This window comes from Argiope bruennichi, chromosome 4 (genome assembly GCF_947563725.1).
Source record: "Argiope bruennichi chromosome 4, qqArgBrue1.1, whole genome shotgun sequence".
Classification (NCBI taxonomy): Eukaryota; Metazoa; Arthropoda; class Arachnida; order Araneae; family Araneidae; genus Argiope; species Argiope bruennichi.
In genome coordinates, this window is record NC_079154.1 from 28,823,988 (window position 1) to 28,844,492 (window position 20,505).

The 20,505-nt window shown below is 30.6% G+C and overlaps 1 protein-coding gene across 5 annotated transcripts in view; it reads left to right on the top strand.

The window, feature by feature from the left end:
* Window positions 1-20,505, top strand: part of LOC129965492 (plexin-B-like) — a 734,796-nt gene that overhangs the window by 607,755 nt on the left and 106,536 nt on the right. For all 5 annotated transcript variants that reach the window (XM_056079424.1, XM_056079430.1, XM_056079429.1 and 2 more), the window contains one exon: window positions 15,765-15,822. The gene's annotated coding sequence lies outside the window, so the exon portion shown is untranslated. The remainder of the gene's footprint in view (window positions 1-15,764; window positions 15,823-20,505) is intronic.

The following is a 20,505-nucleotide window of genomic DNA, read 5'->3' on the forward strand; positions in this document are numbered from 1 at the left end:
GCCATTTCTTCATAAAGAAAAAAAAACTTTGAACTAAAAGGGTTTTTTATAGCTTTATAATTGCAGTTTAGGGCTATTTTTTTTTATCGAATCCGTTTTCTATTAAACTTTGACCGTTTTATAACTTAAATGTGTGACATAATATTGGAAAACACACATCAATTGCATTTTTTTTTTCATTCTCGTAGTCTCAACATTCATGAAATTATAAAAAGAAATATCGAAAATGGCGTGAGGAGTCCTTATATCTCCTAATAAATAGAATAGGCTTCTGGCTTACCAATAAGAATTTCGTTTTATGTTAATGTGTATGCGAACAAAATAACTGAAAAACGATATGATAAATAACATTCGATATGCAATGTTGACGCCTAAACTGCACATCTGATTAATATTTAAGATCCATAAGACACGTGCGTTTCATTTTAAAATGCTATGAAAGGAAACCCAAAACGAACCATATCGTGAAAGAACATACATAGGAAGCCGAGAAAGGATTACTTTCAATCTTTTATGAAGTTTGCCTCTATTCTATAATTTATTGTTGCTTTTTTTTACCAGTTATTCATTGATTATTCAAATTTCAGCGTTGCATACATCCAAAATGCATTTTGAAATACTTTGCATTTATCTTTGCATTATACTTTGCATTACAATACTTTGCATTTATCAAATACGTTTATTATTGAATTCAAATGCCTTCTACCTTAAAGATTGTGCTTTATTTTATTTGGTTATTATTCATAATCCCTACGGCAGATTTAAGCCAAATTGTTTGAAGAAATAATCTTGTCCAATCAAATAAAAATATTTTTTAGAATTGAATCATTCTCCGATTTCCAGTATTAAACGAAACTTTGATCAAAAGAATTCACCATAACCGAATAAATAGAGCTACCCAAATTATTAACCCTGGACATGAAATACTCTATTCCATTTTTGTTTAGTACTTTATTTTTTTTCTGAAGAAAATTGCGTGCTATTTAATGAAAATAAAGTTTGTTAGAGGCCGCAGGCAAAATCTAGTTTGAATGAATAAATAAAAGCGCTGATTCACTTAACTAGAAATAATTTAAAAAGCACATTTTTGTGTTTGTAGAAAATTCTGTCCAAGCCTTTCCAGTTCGAAAAACAAGTTAATATCGAATCTAAAAACCTCAAAAGAAAAACTTTTGTTATAAAACGAAAAATACCTACATGGATTTACCTGGCTTAATGAAGACCACGTTTCAAAACAAAAATATAGATTACCTAGATTACTTTTAATCTCAGACAGAGAAATTTAATTTGAAAACTCTAGAACGAAAAGAAAAGAAAAAAAAAAAGATAGAATTTTTCTAATTAAAAATGTTTGCAGTGAGCGAAATGCAGTCTGTCAGAATATAAAGAAATAAATGATAAAAATCAATTTGGGACACGGTAATTAATTTCTAAGCACAATTAATGATAACGTGCCAGAAAGAATACTTCATGTTTTTGTTAAACCAGTTGGTTTATCATGAAATTTTTTAATTATCTAGTGTCTGAACAGAATGAACTATATTGCGCTTGTGAAATGTAATTCAAAAATGAGTTTACTAATACTTTAAAAAAAGTAGAGCCTACTGATTGAAAATCTTGCTTAGATGAAATCATTTGCGCATTGCATGAGGCTAAATTAGAATCATTTCATTCGTCTTAGTTGAAATTATATAAAGCACGTCGTTGCTGTCATTAATTTTTGCTGATTTCAGTTTTTTTAGTAATAGTTTATTATAGTAAAAGTTTTAGCATGCATTCTGAGAAACTCTACAAAAACAATGTATTATTGAATTTTTTTTTGTTTGAAATCATTATCATTGTAAATTATTATTACTTTGATAAACGTAAACAATATTTAGTGGAATTTATTATATTTTAAAATTTTAAATATTTCAAGTTTTTTTAATAAATAAATAATATACATTATACACGATTTATTTAAATTTCCTTACTTTTATTACAATCACAAAACATAAAATAAAATATAATTCTCATCAATTGAGTAGTTTTAGATAATTTATAGCAGTTGGTGAAAATTTAAATGATTATCTTTATTGACATATCTTCTTAATCATTCATTTTTTTAAAGAAGTTAGAAAACGAATGTTCAAATTATAATTTTGTTATAAAAAATATTATTAATTGTGAGTGCTCTGATGTATTTTGGATTCTAGTTAAATAATTGCGAAGTTAAATATATATTTTTTTAAATTTTCTTTTATAGTCGTCGATTGCGCACTATCCAATATCTGCCATATTATGAAGAATTATTTCAAACATTGAAATAAATATTTATAAATCACCATCTTGCCCCCTCCCCCCAAAAAAATACTAGAAAGCGACATTTTTAAGAGATTTCGCTGTCTCAATATCATTAACTAATAATTTTCACAAAACATAAGATCGCTGTTCTTAATTCTACTGCCTTCTATCTATCAACATATTTGAAGTTAATTTGATATAATACGTAGATAAGTAACAAGAACAATATAATACGTTTAATTGAAGAATTCCAATTGGAAACAAATCCAATAATGAATACTTTTATAGAAATTTGAATGTTCAGGATAAGAACGTATATGTAGATAAATACCATAGAAAATAAAAATATGAAAAGAACTAATATATAAAATTTGAAAATTTGTGTCTTTAGCACCATCTGTTTGCACCATTGTTAAAAAAGATAAACTATTAGACGAGAACAATATTTCAGAGGGTTACGTGAAGTAGGAACAATATCACCAAGAGCTATAGTTAAGATTTGGAAATTGTTAGGAAAAAAGAAAGAAACTAAAGAAATTTTGTATTTTTTAATATTTATTTATTTATTTTTGAATCACCAGAACGAATTAACCACTTAGTGATTACACTATTACAGCTTATTATAATGCCAAAGTTAAATCTATAATTAGTTGGATAATAATGTAGGCAAAGAGCATCATTTTTAGTTTATTTATGTTCATCAACCGATCACACTGTGCTTTTCATTATTATTATTATTATTCGTTTTGATTAGTTTCATGCTTGTAAGAATGGAGTCATGAAATCAAATTTTGACTCATTTCTTGATACTAGAGTTTCGAAATGTTGTATGCCTGTGTGCTCTCGATGACAGTGCATTGTTTTAATATTTTAAAAACTTAATTATCATAAAAAATTTAATTAAAATACATTTTTCTCCTGATAATGAGTTTCAGGAACAAATAAGCTCTAGATTAAAAAGTAGGTTTTTTTAGTTTTTTTAATATTATTAATATTAATATATTATTATTAGTTTCTCGGAATATTATATTATTTTTTAGTATAAGATTTTGGAATTGTGGTACCACAGTTCAGAAATTGCTAAAAAAAGAAAACACTGATCAAGACATTGCTCGATTTCTTAGTGATTGTAAAAAAATGACACACAAAAAAAACTGATAAAAATTACAGTTTTTACCTAGAATCTCTTTATTTTATGTGCATTAATTTAAATGACATCTAAGTGTTCAATTGCTAATATCTGAGGCTAAGACGCAGAAAATTCGTTATTAATATGCAAAGAATAATTTATTATTTAATGAAGAGTGAATTGTATTTACTCTAGGCAATTCTTGCTTATATTCTCTTATAATTCATTTTTAGATTATTATTATTATTGCAGCATTTGTTTCTGTAAGTTCTAGAATGTTTACCTCGAGATTTGGGGCTTCTGTAGCTATTATTTTTGCGTATACATATAGTGAATCTGAATAGAAATACAATATCTGAAAAGAAATTCCCTAATTCCGATCAATCTGTGTGAAATTAAAATTCTTTTAATGTATGAATTCATAGTTATACGCCATGATTAAATAGCAACACGATGTAATTTAATACTTTTGGCATAAAAGTAATATTGAGATTTATGTAAATAAGGACAGCCTAGTAGTGGAAATCAAAATATCTTGGATTCCTGTTTCAAAATAGTTATTCCTCATTCTAGAGAATAAATTAAGAATATAAGTAATTTACGAGTGACTTTTCCTAAATACTAAGTGACATCGCTTTCACCTCTTATGAAGCCCCTACTTCCAAAACCTATTTGTCGTGCCTTCCATTATAACGTCCACCCCCTTTTTCAAGACTTCATTACGTGAAATTCGAACTCTCCCTAAACAATCGAAACCTTTCCCCAATTTATCACGGTCAGATGCGGGACGTGTGATTTTCTGCAACTCGAACCTTAGTTTGGGCGATTTGTTTCTGCTACTTAGCTCTCAGTCTCGCCGTGTTTCGGATTTCGACTGATTCGAGACAAATTGTTTTCTAGTAATGATTTCCGTTAAAAGAGCCCGGCAATAAGGCGGAGGGATTCTCATCGGAAGTAACAAAATGACGCTCATAAAAGAGGAACTAGAAGAAACTGCAGTAAAAATCTACTTTCGCTGCCTGGCTTTGCCTCTTCCCTGCAAAAACCTGGGTACAACAAGTACCGAGGAAATTGCTTGTCATGTTTGCCCTTAATAGCTTTTCTCGCAGCCAGTCAGTCGGACTGACCGTGAAATAAAATGTCAATCTTGACTCGTTTATTGCGTTAAACTTTATATATATATATCGCTAATCAGTTTCTTATTTCATTTATTTTTTCGTAAGACAAATGTTTCTGGTAATTCTTTGATGTCAACGAAAAAAAAATGATGAGCATTGATTAAGGGTGAAAAAAAAAATTCACATATGCTTTTATCTTTTTGGGAAACATTTACTGAAACATTACAGAAAATATTATTTGTTTATGCATTATTGAAAATATGCTGCAGGTAGCATGTTGAAATACATTCATTGTACATAATAATAATACTTTCACAACAACGCTATATATAAAACGCTAATGTATATAGCACAGAAATCGTTCTTTTTATTTATTGTCGAATGGCAATAGTAAATGTAAACAAAGCGTCATACAAATGTCTCATACTACTTCATTGAACGTTATAAAACAGCACTTAGTTCAACACTTCTCTTCAATAATTAATGCAAAATTTTATTAGAATTTCTCGAAGGTAGGCTTGCTGTGTTACCAAAAATTCTATTCAGTCAGAATATGTAAAAGAAGAGGATAGAAATAGTCTTTTAAATAAGTCTTAAAGTTTAATCGAGCTTAGGTCTAATCCTCGCCAGTTGAAAAATGGCAATGACTCGCTTATGGGAAGTGTTCATATTTTCCCAAACTATTATCTTTATTATTAAAATGTGTCTTCTTTGGAAATTATCATCTAACTAATCCTTTCTTTTCCACTTTTATTTCATAGTATATACATTTTTTTATATGTACTCGTTCCTGCTATTTCTTTTGTATCAAATATCAAATAATTTCGTCTTTCAATCATATCCAATAACATGGTTAATTTTTTAATATATTTCATATTAATCGTTTCATTGCTAAGAAGTCAATAATCTGGACGAACAAGCTGATCGCCAAAAGCGACTAGTTCTTTTAAACTCTTTTAATTCACTTTGTAAAAACAAATGTGTTTGAAAAAAAAAACTGCTTTAAAGCTTTGAGGTTGTGAGGTTGTAAGTCAAGTTGGATGCATGAAAAGCTATTTCTTAAATATTATTTTCGGCTCCTTTTTTTTTTTTTTTTTTTTTTTTTTGTGATATGTAAAACTAAGAAAGACATTTTTTTTCCCCATCAATTGAAAACATTACTTATAAATAGATGCAAATTCCTAGCTTCTTTTTCAAATGTTTGTAAATGCTCTTGTACAAATAATCTAATCTAGTTAATTTAGAGAGAATGAAAAGAAATAAATAAGTAATCCTCCTCTTTTCTTTATGTATTACTTAAATTATGTAATATATAGCATCATGTATACTTTATGTATTACATTAAGTATACTTTATGTAATAATACATCAAAAATACTTAATCCCGAATCGGAGCTTGTTTTCTCCTGATCATTATCCATCTTCCTATATCTACTCAGATAATGAAAGAAAGAAATCCAGGCCTTATTATCAATGAATTAGATCTAGTAATTTCGATATCATTGTACCCGGTCCCATTCATCATCGGATCTTTTGTTACGTAATAGAAAACGATTTTTCCGTTCTTCTCGTCTGTTTACATGAGAATGGCTGATCTCTACCTTTATCAAGAGTCTATTTCCTGCCTATTCATCAAGAAAACCAAACTAGTAACAAAATTCGGCTGCTTTCCCACCCTAACCCCCTTTGAATCAGATTCGGGAATCATCGGGAGGGTGGCTTCAGTCGATTCCATTAAGCCTTCGCTTGTGGGTGGAGTACCTTTAAACACTGACGAGCCAAAGTAATCCGAGTAAAACTGAGCAATTCATTGTCATTAGGGCATTAAGACCTTCGGCTTAAGTTCCTTTACTGCTTAATGCCGCATTAGTAGGAAAAGAGGAATTCGACATATCAGATTACGCGCTAATGACACGCCGATCGACAAAAGAATGGTTGGGATGGTTCTATTTCGGTGATTCGTTCTCTTTCTCTCTCACTCTCTCTCTTCTCTGTCAGTCCTTCTCCTCGTGGGGTTTTAAAACGGTTTTGACGATTCCGGTTTTCTGAATCTTTTGCAGGAATCAGCGAGATTTCTGGCCCGTTATCTCGCTTCCGACGTTCAAAGGAAGCATGTTCCGAAGATGTTTGGAGTGAAACGTAATGGGTGGCCTATTTCAACGGGATGGGGCTACATTCGGTGTTGTCGTTTGAGAAGAGAAGGGATTTTGTTCTAAATGAAATGAGAGTGACGTTTGTTGCTGATGGGCTTTTTTTTCCCCCTTAGCAATCGTAATGTTAATGGATGTTGTATTCTTGCCATTAGTCGAATAATATATTTCTTATAAAAGTTGATTTTAATTCTTTAATTTAATAGAAATTCTTAAAACTCTCTCTATTTGTATATGTCTTAATAACTGGAAATGAAATTATTACATATAATTATCAAAATATCAAACAAAAAAGGTTAATAAATCATTGTATGGTGCTACATCTAAAAGTTAGTTAAAAAAATTTTTAATGTGTCTTCAAATCCATGCAAATATCTGAATCTTTTATCCTTATCCACTGAAGAATACTCGGCACATGCAATCGGCTGCAAGTATTTTTACACACCCCAAGTACTGTATTTTAGATTCAATGTTTTTTTATCACCTATTTTAATCAATTTACTAGGACAACCATTATTCATAGTTTTCCTATAAAACAAATTCATTCATAATTTTCTCATTCCGTAAAATAAAAAATATCGGAAAACCAGCAGTAGTAGTTTCCCCAAAACTTTCTCGCTATTCTAATAAAGGTGTTATCCCAGAGAACGCCTTGCATGGCATTGGCGTACAATTGTTACAAAATATTAACCTTTGGATGAATTTAGTATTTTTACTGAATCTGTCGTGCAATCCTTCACGAGTTAGTTGGCGATTAATCCCTGGCATACGGTTAATAGTATCCAAAAAAGTGAGTTTGTATTTTAGACCCAGCCGATTGCGTTTTACTCAACTGAGTGAAATAAAAATTTGACGCAGAACTGCAATTGTAGTCACAAAATCCCGTATTTAATTTGATGTATTTAAGTCAATGCGTCTTTGAGTTGTCATATTTACATGTTTCTAAAAGTACAGTCAGACAAACGGTTAATCTCTTATTGGAAATTTGAAAAGTGTTTAGGCTATAGATGTTGATTTTGAGTATCGTATTTTATCTATCTAGCTCTTTTCGTTTTGTAGTTATCGCGTTAAATCATATTCGAACAGCCGGATAGACAAACTTCCTCTGAGAGAACTTTACTCAAAATGAAAAAAAATATAGAAATTTGATATAAATACCATCTACGAAATTTCATCCATGTAGATCAAATCATTTTTGAATTATCTTTGTCACAATCTGACCGACAAACGGCCATTTTTCAAAAAATGTATTTTTTCACTTCAGGGAGAACGTGGAGATTCATCAGAACCTCGGGTTCGAATAATTTGACGATTACTATACTTTCTTTTTCTATACTATATATACGAGAAAGTAAATATATTCATTTGCTTCATAGCTATTAAAAGTTATAGTTCTGGCTGACAAATTTTGTTTTTGGAACTTATATCGAAATCTTTTTAGGAACCGGCGCAAATTGTTATTGCTTGAGACCAATAAATCTCTGCTGAAATAGCGGCATATCTTGTTGAAACAACCGCAAAAAAAAATCCACCATCACCTATTTTTTTATTTTTCCTAAACTCAGATAAAACAGAATAGAAAATCAGGAAAGAAAAAATAAAATGTACATTTAACGAAAAGAAAATATGAAACGAAATAACAAAGAATGAAAAGAACCCGGGTAAGAAAAATCAATACTGTTTCTTTCCGATTCAGTGAGTACTCTAAATTTCTTTTTTTTTTTTCAGTCAGTCTCGTATTTTTTTATTGCACGGAAAAAGATATGAGCAAAACAAAACAGTAGAAGTAGCAGACGATCTCGAACTGCATCTCTAATCGTTCCTGCACCAAACCATGTCTGATTCCCACCCCTCCCTCTTTTCCGTTGTGTCTAACGCCAAAAAATCTTGTTTGTTGGTTATATCTCTGTCTTAGTAAATCTCCGATTTCTCTGACATCTGCGTTTCTTACACCCGATAGTTAGTTATTCCAGCATACTTTTTTTTTTCGCGCCGTTGCTTTTTATTTCCTTTGTTCTCCTCGCATTAAACACGGTTTAACCAATCGCAGAGATCCGCTTCGGCGACGCGTTATAGAATTTTTCCACTTTGTTCCTTCCCGCCTTGGTAAACCAGCGATTAGAATAAGTGTGCGCGTCCAACTGTGCATTCGAAGTTCGAATTGTTCTGTTCTCCTTTTTTTCATTTCCGATTTTTTTTTTTTTTTTCTTTTTTCAGTATTGTTTTTATAGTTGCCTGACACATGTTTGGATTTCTATATTTCGTTTCTGTTCGAATTTATTGGAAGAGGAAATGCTGCAAATTTTTGCTTTTAAAACTGAAAGGGAGGACTTTTTTTTTTTTTTTTACTTTTTTTTTTTTTTTGTTGTTGTTGTTGCTGTTAAAGTTTTTAAAAGAGGATGTATAAAAAAAGTTATTCGTATCGTATAATCTTTTATTTTATGAATAGGAGATTATTCATGTTTCGTTGTACATTCATTCCAAATTTTGTACGCTAAATGCATGGGTTATTATTGATTCAGAAAGGGATAGACGTCTGATGCGTTCAGGGAAACGTAATTTTAATATCATATATTTAGCTTTAAAACGAAGTGCAAAACTCAAACTGATTGGAAATATAATTGAAAACGGAAATATTTTATAGCAAAAGTATTTATTTATTTATTTTCTGTATGCATTCAATACCTCTGCCTCTTCTTTTTGAATTGAATTTGGTACAAAAATCAGTATTTTTTTTATATAACAAGTCTTCCATTTACTTATTTCTTAGTCTTTATCTATATATTTATTTCCTAACTCGACTTTTCTTTTAAAAGTGAACTAACTAATGTAGCGCTTCTGCGTACTTCACCATTTAATTTCGTTCGACATGTCAATCCAAATCTTCGTTTTGAAGCGGTTTCATTTTTATCTAATAAAAATAAAAATAAAATAAAATCGTATTCGCTTTAGTAGGATTTTTTAAATTTATTATGCAACCATTTGTATTGCATACGACAGCCATGTACGTCACGGTTTGACTCTAAAAAGGAGGATTTGTGGAAACTTTAAAAAATAAATTCCGCAGTTAACTGGTTAATAGCCTGTTCGCATTGTTATAATTTTACCTGTTTTGTGTTCCAATATTATAATAGTGTTGCAGCGAAATGGCAATTTTTGAATTTTACTGGAAATTTTATGACATATCGCGGAGACCCGATGCATCAAGCAATGTTTTTGTCATTGAATTTTTGCATTTAACATATTAATCAGCCCATCTGGCGGCATCCTAGATATGAAGATGAGAAGCAAGTTTAATAGTTGATTCTCGTTTCCCTGCTGGATCTAACAATGATGTAGAGTCCATTTACATACATTACAATGACAGAATATATGTCTAACGAGAAGAGTACTTTTGTAGTATATATATATATATATATATACAAGAAGAGTGATGGCATTAGGATTCTTTTTAATTTCCGTTCCCACTGCGATGACAGTCATTTAAATTTCTTTGACTGCTTCGGCAGGTGGGGGGGGCGGTAAAATCCTTCATAATCAATATATCAATTGTTGGATTTTAAACTAGGCATTTTCACAGTTTTCACTATTTTTATAATAACTATAATTGTCATCTTTATTTTTAATTACCAAATTATTAAAAATGGTTTTGAAATTATTTACTAATTGCTAAGAATTGTTTTTAAGCGTATTTTAAGGAAATTTATTTCACTCATATATCAAAATATGCATGCTGTTAGACGGTGTCATTCAATGCTTTGACATTGAATTAGTGTCAGTGAATTTCATATGCTTTGTCCATAATTAATATGGACAAAGCATATGAAATTTTTCTTATCTTATAAACATCCTGGTGCTTTTAAATTGACCTGATGTACTCAAAAAACAAAAAAAAAAAAAAAAAAAAAAACAAATGCCAGTTTTTGCTATAAACGTATATGATTATTTTCTTATGCATGAGGTGATTTTTTTCCCCATTGGATACATTTCCAAATTATGAAAATTCATTTAAACTTATAGTTATTCATTAGAAAAGTATATTTAACCATTAAATTTCACTACAGCTAGTAGTATTTTTTAAACAACCATTGTCCGATATATATGTAGCTTATTTACAGATGCGTAGGCTGGATTGGGAAGAACTCGGTATTTGTACCCAGAGTTAATTAACTCAACTACTCTAAAAGACTCGGTTCTTTCCTTGCTTGTAATCGTTTTGCTTACAAAGTATCTTGCTAAATGTGGACTATTTATCTGCGGGCCACAAGAAAAGCGACAAATGGCACACGGATGAAAAATTATGGTTTAAACCCATCATAATAAATACTCTTGGATGGATGGGAAGGTTTTGGCTATAACCAACCTCGCCTTTCAAGTTAATAAGAGGCTGTCCAACAATGGTTGCGATCTCAACACCTCCGCCCTGCTGTCATAATTTCTATGGATTTGTATTTGTTATTTATCCCATCGTAGGCGGTCGGAGGGACGTTGCGACATAGATATAATCCGTTACGCTTTTCCTTTAAGGAAGGGGAGGATGTAGTGAAAAAGGCTAACCAACCCATTGAAGGCGATATTCACAGCTGTCTGCTTTGAGTAGTGATCCGAGCCTAAAGAGAGGAGGGCCCAAAAATCCCACAAAAGCGCAAACACAAACACATAGAGGGGTTGGCAAAGAGGGAAGCGGCTAAGCTAAGTCCTATCGTCAACAGCTGCCCTGACTGAGAGATTGCCCTTTCTGGGTTTCTCAGTCACCCCCCCCCCCAACTTTCATTATAAGCAACCCTCCCTTTTCCTTCTATAAAGGACATTCTTTGGCTATTTGGGAGGGATCGGAATGGATTGACCATTGGTCATCAGAGGTGATTCAAGTTCAATGGTCAAGTGCAGAGTATAGACTCGGAATTTTCCATTAGTTTGATCTATATTTCGCTTTTTATACCTGCAAATGCTATAAGTATTTCAAAGAGATAAGATTAACCAGTATTCCTTGAAATCTTTTATCTAAATATATGAAAGATGCTCTTCCGTTGAAATCTCTATCCCAACAAATTTATCGCACTCGCTTAGCAAACAATCTGACGTCAAAAATATCAATCGAGAGTATCAACTTATCTTATCGCAATCTTTTATAAAAGATTCACATAGACATTGGAATTCTTTTTATCTCAATACATGAAAGATGTGCTTTATTTAAATCTTTAATACCATGAAGTATGTGGTATCTCTTTACCAGGCTAATCCAACATCCGGATTTAGTTTATCTTATTTTATATTATTTACCATTCAATATTCTTAGATTCAGTTTCGTTTTTAAAAAAGCAAATAGTTTTTCATATTTTATTAATTTCTATAACAATGAGACTTCTCCGAAGAATTTTGAAAAGAATAAATGGTGTGTGATTTAGATGTTTGATTTAAAATGCTAGACGTTGGATTTAGCGTGATAGGAGATTACGATAAACTTAATCACATTGAAGCCGGATTTACATGAAGAATCATCTTTCAAATACGTACTTATATTTTAAAGCCGACAAAGCTTCGTCAGTCGGACGTTTCTATCACTTCGTAGATCTGTACCTGCTGCAAATACTATATATTTATTTACAAGTTCATACAAATGTAAGATCTTTTAAAATTTGAAAGCAAACACATGCTAATTTTTTATATATACACACAAATACTATTCATCAGTTCTGCGAAAATTATCGCGGTAATTATATATATATGAAAGAATTCGCTGAAAAATGGTGTTATCGCATTTTGTACTATGGCCTATTTGCTAGCACCAACTTTCAATGTTTTTGTGTACCCTACATAAATGCTTCGTTCAATCAATAAAAATGTGCATCTGCAAATAGTTTGAATAAGCTTATTAAAACTCTTCAAAGATAGAAAGGATGAATGTAATGCAACCAATATCTGCATTTTTTTTTTTTTTTTCAGTTGCTGCGAAATCACTGTGCATTTCTAGCAATATCATTCAAACCTTCTGCACGTATTTCATCTTTGAAGCTGTTCCTTCAAACAGGATGCATCCGTGAAGTTATTTGTTCAATAAAACTTGCATAAAATCTAATCAGCCATCTGTCCCTGAGTTTTAGAGAGCGTCCTAACGTTAGACCACGCAGTTGTAAAATGTTCTCAAGATATTTAAAGGCCAAGAAGGACGCTACGTTACGTGACAAACATCTGGTTGTTCTCGCCCAAACCTGTCCGCCGCTCTGTCGTTAACTGATTTTTACTTTTATGGAAGGTTTTCCAGTCCCATTACAATAAACCGACAGGTGAAATTCCATCTGCTGCGTCCGAGTGCAGAGTCCAGAGATTTACGACCAGTTTTGTATCAGAAACGTCCCGTAAATACTGGTTTAAGATTCAATTTTATGGACATTAGTTGCCGACAGATACTTTGTGGCCTTTTACATGTCCCACCTTTAACCACACTATCTAGAACAAGACTAAAGAACACCTGGCTCAATTATGACCATTGCCATTTTTTAGTGAAATTTTAGCGATGAAATATCAATTATTGAGATGGTGCGCGTCGATTGTTGGATTCTGTGTTCATATTATGTGATACAGTTTGGCAGCTATTATCGATTAAAAGAAAATTTCCACGGATGAAATATCAATTATTGAGACAAAGCGAATCGATTGTTAGAATCTTTGCTCATATCATAAGATGTAGTTTGGTAGCCATTATCGATTATGATAATATGGTAGTAAGTACATTATTACGTTATTATTAATAATTTTATTATTTTCGTTTATAACATTGACTTTAATAAAGTGGATGAACTTTTGATTAAAAATTATTTCAGCCGTATGAATTGTGGTTATTGGTGTTAAATCACTTAATGGTGAGTCTCATCAGAAATTAGAGAGTCGTAGACAACGTCAAATTGCTTGATCGAAAACAATGCAATAAAATTTTTCTGGAGAGTTGAAGGTGCAATATAGTTGAAAAGCAATTTTTTACAAACTTTTATTAAATATATTGAAATATAAACTTAATTGGGAGTTTAAATTAACTAACGTTTTGGGGAACCTTACATAAAGTGTTGGTAGTTTTTGATGTTTTATGTATTATTTTTACTTTTAATATAAATTACATTTGATAAATATTTATTTGTAGTTTCTTTTTATTTGAACCATAATTCTCAATTTTACAAGGAATATTGACGATTTTAGATCATTTCATTGACTGCTTTAAGGAAGATCTTCCAATCAACGACCGAGGCAATTATTCAGTCGTCTAAAATAATAAAGTTTAACGCTTTAATATTAATGTGCCGAGAATTCTTTGCTTGATACGATTAAAAGAGCTGGAAGACTGCTTTAAAAAAAAATTCGGCAGTGGGTTTTTTGCCAAAATCACATGAAATATAATTTTTTTTTTTTTTTTTTGTTGATGTTTAAAGCATTTTTCCTATTGGAATTAATATGCCTTTCTCTAATGGCTTAGAAATGAGCTACTGGGACACGATTAAATTGGATTTCTTGTAATGTATTTACATATATTTGCAATTGCGAACTTGAAGTTGAAAACACCAAAAAAAAAAGCGATTCTATCATTTCACACTTTATTCCGTTAATTTGTAATCGATTTCGCAATATATATATATATAATATTCTGGAGGATGAATAATTTGATCACAGCTTGTTAATTATTTTAATCAAATATTGCTTTAAATTTTTTTAACTGGCTTAGAATGCTGTTATATTCTGTTTTACTCAAATCTTAATTAAATAATTAACTGATTAATTTCTCGCACAAAAATAAAATTAAATTAAGACTTTTTTTTTTTTTTTTTGCTAGATGCAATAATAAGAATTTTGATTAATATTTTTGTGAAGATAAAACTTTTTTATCAATTTTTTTCTTTTATAATCTTTCAATAAATATATCCCATACTTCGATAAGTAATGCATGCTTTCCTCAAATACGCAGCATTGTTTTGATTTTACAATCTCTTAATAGCAAAGACGCATAAAATTTGTGTCCAAATTTGCTGAAAATGTATATTTGTTTAATATTCACGTTATAAGTGAGATTAATAAAAGAAGAATATCATATGAGCTTATAATATGTAAGTTTATACAGCAATTAAGTATTATACAGCAATATAGTAATTTTTTACAGCATCAGATGTATTGACTCAAACTCAATGATGATATCTTAGGTATGAAAAAATTCTTGGCAGAAACTTAAAAGCCGTAAATGAAAAATAATAATAATAATAATAATGTGTCATTATTTATTCAAGCAAATAAAAATACAGCATAAAGCAAATAGAACTTATGAAAACACAGCAGTCACGATCTTCTAACAGTACCGATGTCCGAAATCCATTCCACAACTTTCAGCTATTTAAACTTCAAACAGTGTGAGCACCCACGCTTATTTGAATAAAGCTCTCTGAGAAACCACTTTCACGAAACTCCTTTTTTCAAAAAAATAATAATCGCCGACATATTTCGTTGTCTGGAAGATCTTGGTCCCTAATAACAGGCCCGACTTGTTTGTATCCCCCGCGGCGGCACATCGTCGCAGATTTTTTGAAAAAAAATATGTATATTATTATTATTTTTTAAGCTCAGATGCAGTCTACCTTCACAAAAGCGCAAAATGTTTTCCAAAAATTAGAGCCATTTCAAAGGTAATTAGTGAGTAAGCCAAAGTACAGAATCGGGTCGTGCGAAACGACGACCTCTTCGGGAAAAGTCACCCTCACAAAACGTCTTCATCTCTTTTCGTTTTCGTGTTTATTCTTGTACATTTCATTCACCAAAACGCTTCTTTTTCTTCCTTTCATTATGTTGCTTTTAAAGTTGTGAAAGCTTCGAGGGGTTAAAAATAAATTTCACAGTACTCTCTCTCTCTCTTTCTCTTTCTGTTCTTTGGAATGAGAAAAGATGGGAGAAAAAAATGAATTTGGTGGGCATTTTTATTAGCGGAGGAGTAATTGCCTTGGGTAATGTTTTGAATGTTTAGTTAAATTATGGTAATTTCTACGATAATTTGAAGCAATGGCGTTTGAGTTTCAGAAAATAATTATATTTGCTTTCTTTCTCTTTCCAGGGTTCAGAGGTGTTGTTTATTAGGAGTGTATCGTACTTTACTTGGAGTGCCATATCGGGTAAGTAAATTTGCTTTTAGATATAATTCTTGCTTACAATGACTTTCCACCCTTTTTTTCGGGGGGGGGAGAGTTATTATTCTGTTGACACAAAAGCTTTTCAGAGTATTCACGTCATAACAGTTATTCGAAAATGTCTTAAAATAATGCTCACCATATGAATAACTTTTTTTAATGATTGGGTAGGTGTAAGAGTTCTTCTGACTTTGTGCCGAAAGAGGAGCATAAATTTCTCAGAACCTCAATTATGGAAAAGTTTGTTGATGTTTTAAAAAGTCTCGACTGTTTTGTGCCGTAAAGGGTTTGGAGAATCTTAGTGGGTCATTTTTACGTGTGGAAATTCAACTTTTAAAATTTAAAACGATCTTATTTTTTAATGAAGATAAGGTAAGATTTGGTAATACTACAAGATAAAGTCAAATACTTTCGTACATTGTAAGAATACTATGGAAAATGGTGGATTTCTTTTGAAATATTTTACTAGTCATTTGTGACTACTGAATAGTCCATATTAAAAGGAATCAGGGTGCATGCACTTTTATTATTTTGCTTTAATTATAGCCAGTTACCCATTTACCACAGAACTGAGCTGTGGTACATGCTCTTACTGGAAAATAGGACAATAATTCTCTATCTCTGGACATTAAACAGAAAAAAAAAAAAAAAAAAAAAGGAAGCGCGAAAATATGAAAATGTAAAGACAAGAAATTTAAAATTTTGATTGTTAGAACTAAGACAAATACTAGCTATTAAAAATTTATGCTTATAATTTTTGACACAGCATATTCGCTAATACCGAACAAATAAGAATTTCTTTTTATATCTCAGAAAAATTTCGAAAGCACAAGTTTCGTCGCTAAAAAGTTCAGCTAAGATTGATGGGAATTTCGTTATATCACTTGTTTCGCTGCTTATATTGTGCTCGCGGGTGTGTATAATGATATTTTCGAATCTAATTTAAATCTAAATTAATATCCAAATTTTTATCTTGATTTAGCTCATATTATATTCATTCTAAAATGTTCTATTGTTTCCTTAATTATTTTTAACACGGACTCTAAAAAATATCTGACTTATGCATTTCCTCGCGCTCCGAGCGAAGGGATAAAAGTCCCTAACACTTGCACATATCTTTTAGAGATACCCAAGATTCCCTTACCAACATCGACACGTGGCAAAGAAACTCTATCAGAATCTCATAGTAAAATTCCTGAAGGGGAAAATTTCTATCACTTTGCTCTTGTAACGCGATGTAAACAAAATTGAATTTAACATTGCTTCTCTTTTGTATAAATTATGATTCCCGTGGTAAAATAAATCGAAGTTAAATTTTCGAAAGTTTCTTCTTTACGACCATACATCTGCAAAATTATGCTTACGCACAGAGAAATATATTCTGTTACACACACACACACACACACATATATATATACAAGTGACATTTTTATTTAAAATATTAAAAATTCGAAAATCAGGCATGAAAAGCTAAAGTTATTGGAAAAGGGCATGGTGTGGAACTTGATCAACTTATATGTAAAGTCCGATCCCAAACTACAAAAGGCAGGAAGCATGTATTAAAGAAAATATATGAAAAAGTTCTCCGTATTATTGTTGTTTTTTTAAACTGAAAACATTTATTTGGTATTTTTTCGAGTGTATTGATATCGTGTATAGCTTAATTTTTCCAATAACAAAGATATCATTCCGATCCGTACTGCGAAGTACATACACCCAACATTAAAAAAAAAAAATGCTTTTTTCCGCTTTATATATATATATATATATATATATATATATATATATAATCGAAATGCGGAGACCTCATTCTCCGCATGCGGGTGCCAAAGACTTCATTATGACTCAACTCGATTGACTTCTGGAGACGAAAAAAAAAAAAAAAAAGGGAGATGAGAATGAAAACGTCCCCATTCACTTTTCATTAAAGGTGAATGTGGGACGCGATATCGAACCATTTATCATTAGGAAATTACGATCAAACCCAGGGGGTGGTAAAACACCAGCTTGACCAATGACCCGTAGGTCCATGCCTGGGCTAGATAGGAGTTTCTGCAGACATAGGTTGGGTGGTTTCAGGGCACTCCAGGGAAGTCTGGAACAAGGGGAGGAAGAGCAATGAGAAGTTTTTTGGGTGAAAAGTGATGTAAGTTTTACACTTGTCACGTCATATTATCTCTACCACTGTTTTGCGGGGTTTTTTTCTTTGCCATTGTTTTGTATTTGATTGGGAATCTTTTATGCATTATCCTTTTCACATGCTTTTATTTAACTCTGCGTCTTTCATCTTTGTTATTGTGTTCTATAGGAAAAGGTTACGAAAATTCAGTTTTGCAATCATTTCAATGACAATGTCATATTTTAAAGCTTTCAGGATTTAATTCTCATTTAATTGTATTGATTTTAATTTAATTTTTACTCACACCGTAGAGAAGTGAACTTGAAAGAAGAATAAAAGCTGATCTCATAATTATACTGATGAGAATTATGAGATCTTTTATTAACTATCAATATTATTAACTATCAAATATAGTAAGTATTAAAAATAAAGCTTCTTTTAATCGAAGTTGTGTTTCTATGGAAAATGTATTTTAATAACGTGGATTAAATGCCATTTTTTTTTCAAAATTTTCTTGATCAATTTGGCCGGAAACATTACGATATGAAGTCAATGCACAATCAAACTATAAGAAAAATCATTTCTGAATATTTATCAAAAATTAAATTATCATGTGATTAAAATTACAATATAATTAGAATATTTCTTTTAGCTTACTTACATTTCTGTGATTTGTTCTGACCTCCACTTTTTTTTTAGCTAAATTTTTTTTTTTCAGAACGTTAATGAATGTACATTTTTAAAAAGTCAATACCAGATTTCCATACCAAATTTCATTCATTTCATTCGAAGCATTTTTTAAGTTCTTATGTTAATATACACGCAAACAAATGAGGGAATTTAATTCCAAAAATTTTTTCTTTCAAGTTCTGAAACGTCAAAATTCATCATATTCACGAAACTCAATTACAGTATGTTATTTTATTTATATTTTATACATGAGAAAGAGATGAAAATGTCTTGCTTTTCAATTTCGTAACAAATTTTCTATTATTTTTTTTTCAGTAATCCTAGCTGATTGCAAATTACGTGCTTACAATAATCCTAGCTGGTTGTAGTTTTCATCATTCGAAATATTGACATCCAATTTATTGACATTTTTCTATAACTTCTTGTTCTATATTAAATCGTAATCTTTCTGTATAAAAATCAAACTTTTTCATAGGATATCGAAATACTAAACATATGATTGATGCCAGCCTTTTAACGAGAGTTCTACCATCTTCTGTGCTCACGTTATTTTAGTTTGATAAAATGAAGTATATTTATAGCATCTCGAAAAACCATCAGAGATATATATCATATTATGAATTTACAACATCGCTTTCGCTCACGCTGAAGATCCTTTACATACCTACCTATCTACTATTCGTAGTATTTCGTGACCATGCATTTGGATCTGTGGGCAAAGAGCATATCTGCTAACCCCATTGGTATCACGGAAGTCAATAATAAAAGGATTCAGAAATAGTCATTAAATCATTTCGTAAAATACTAGCCGTGGAGAACACATCTTTACTGTCACAACAAATAATCTTGCACAATGAAATGTAATAATAATTGACGAAATGGTTCTATTGAACTATTGATGGCGTATTTTAAAGTTGTAACTGAAATGGGAGCAGTTGTTATTTCATAAAATAATAACTTTCATCATCTGTGGTAGAATGCATAATTACAAGATTGAAACTGATGTGCGTGTGAAGTTGTTTGCGCCATTAAATTAATGTATTTATTTATTTTAAATGGGGTGTTTTGATTTGTGAAGCACGATGCAATAATATTGTTAACTTTAAGATTCACTTGCTAGTTATGATTGCTTTCTTTTTTAAAGTATTTTTTTTTTTTGTACTTGATGCATTATATATATATTATTTTATATGAAAAAAAATGAAAATATTTTTACAATTATCTCTGTTTAATGAAAACAAAACTCAAAATAATGATAGGTATACAGAAAAAATATATTGTTTATAATATAATCATGTAATCCATTTTGATGTCTTTGAATATATTGCTCTTTCTTTTGCAATGAACTATGTTTTCATCTTAAACTATTGTTTAAAACTTGTATTACCACTTCCCTTTCCTCATATTTTAAAAATACATTTATGTGAATGCTGAAAAAAGTTTTTCATTGTTATTATTATTTTGCTTGTCCAATTATTGGTAAATATTTTAGTTTTGCTTATTGGTGTAGAAAATAATAGCAGAAATTATTATTTTTTTGTGCATATTTTTATATTGAATGAAAGAATTTACAATTTTTTTTTTACTATCTTATTTCTTGCTGTTCGTAAAAGCAATTTAGAAGAAATCAACAATTTTTCAAATCAAAGATTAATTTTTAATGTTGTCATTAAATACTGGCATCATTTTGAACATTGAAAAACAATCTTGTCGTTTAGAGTTCAGGGCATTTCACAAATCTGTTGTTAAGCATCTGTTGTCCTTCATTAAGCAAAAAATAATTAAAATAACACTTTATTAGCTCTACGTTATTTATGCGCTGATTAATGTGTGTCAAAGATGTCGTAACTTTTTTTGAA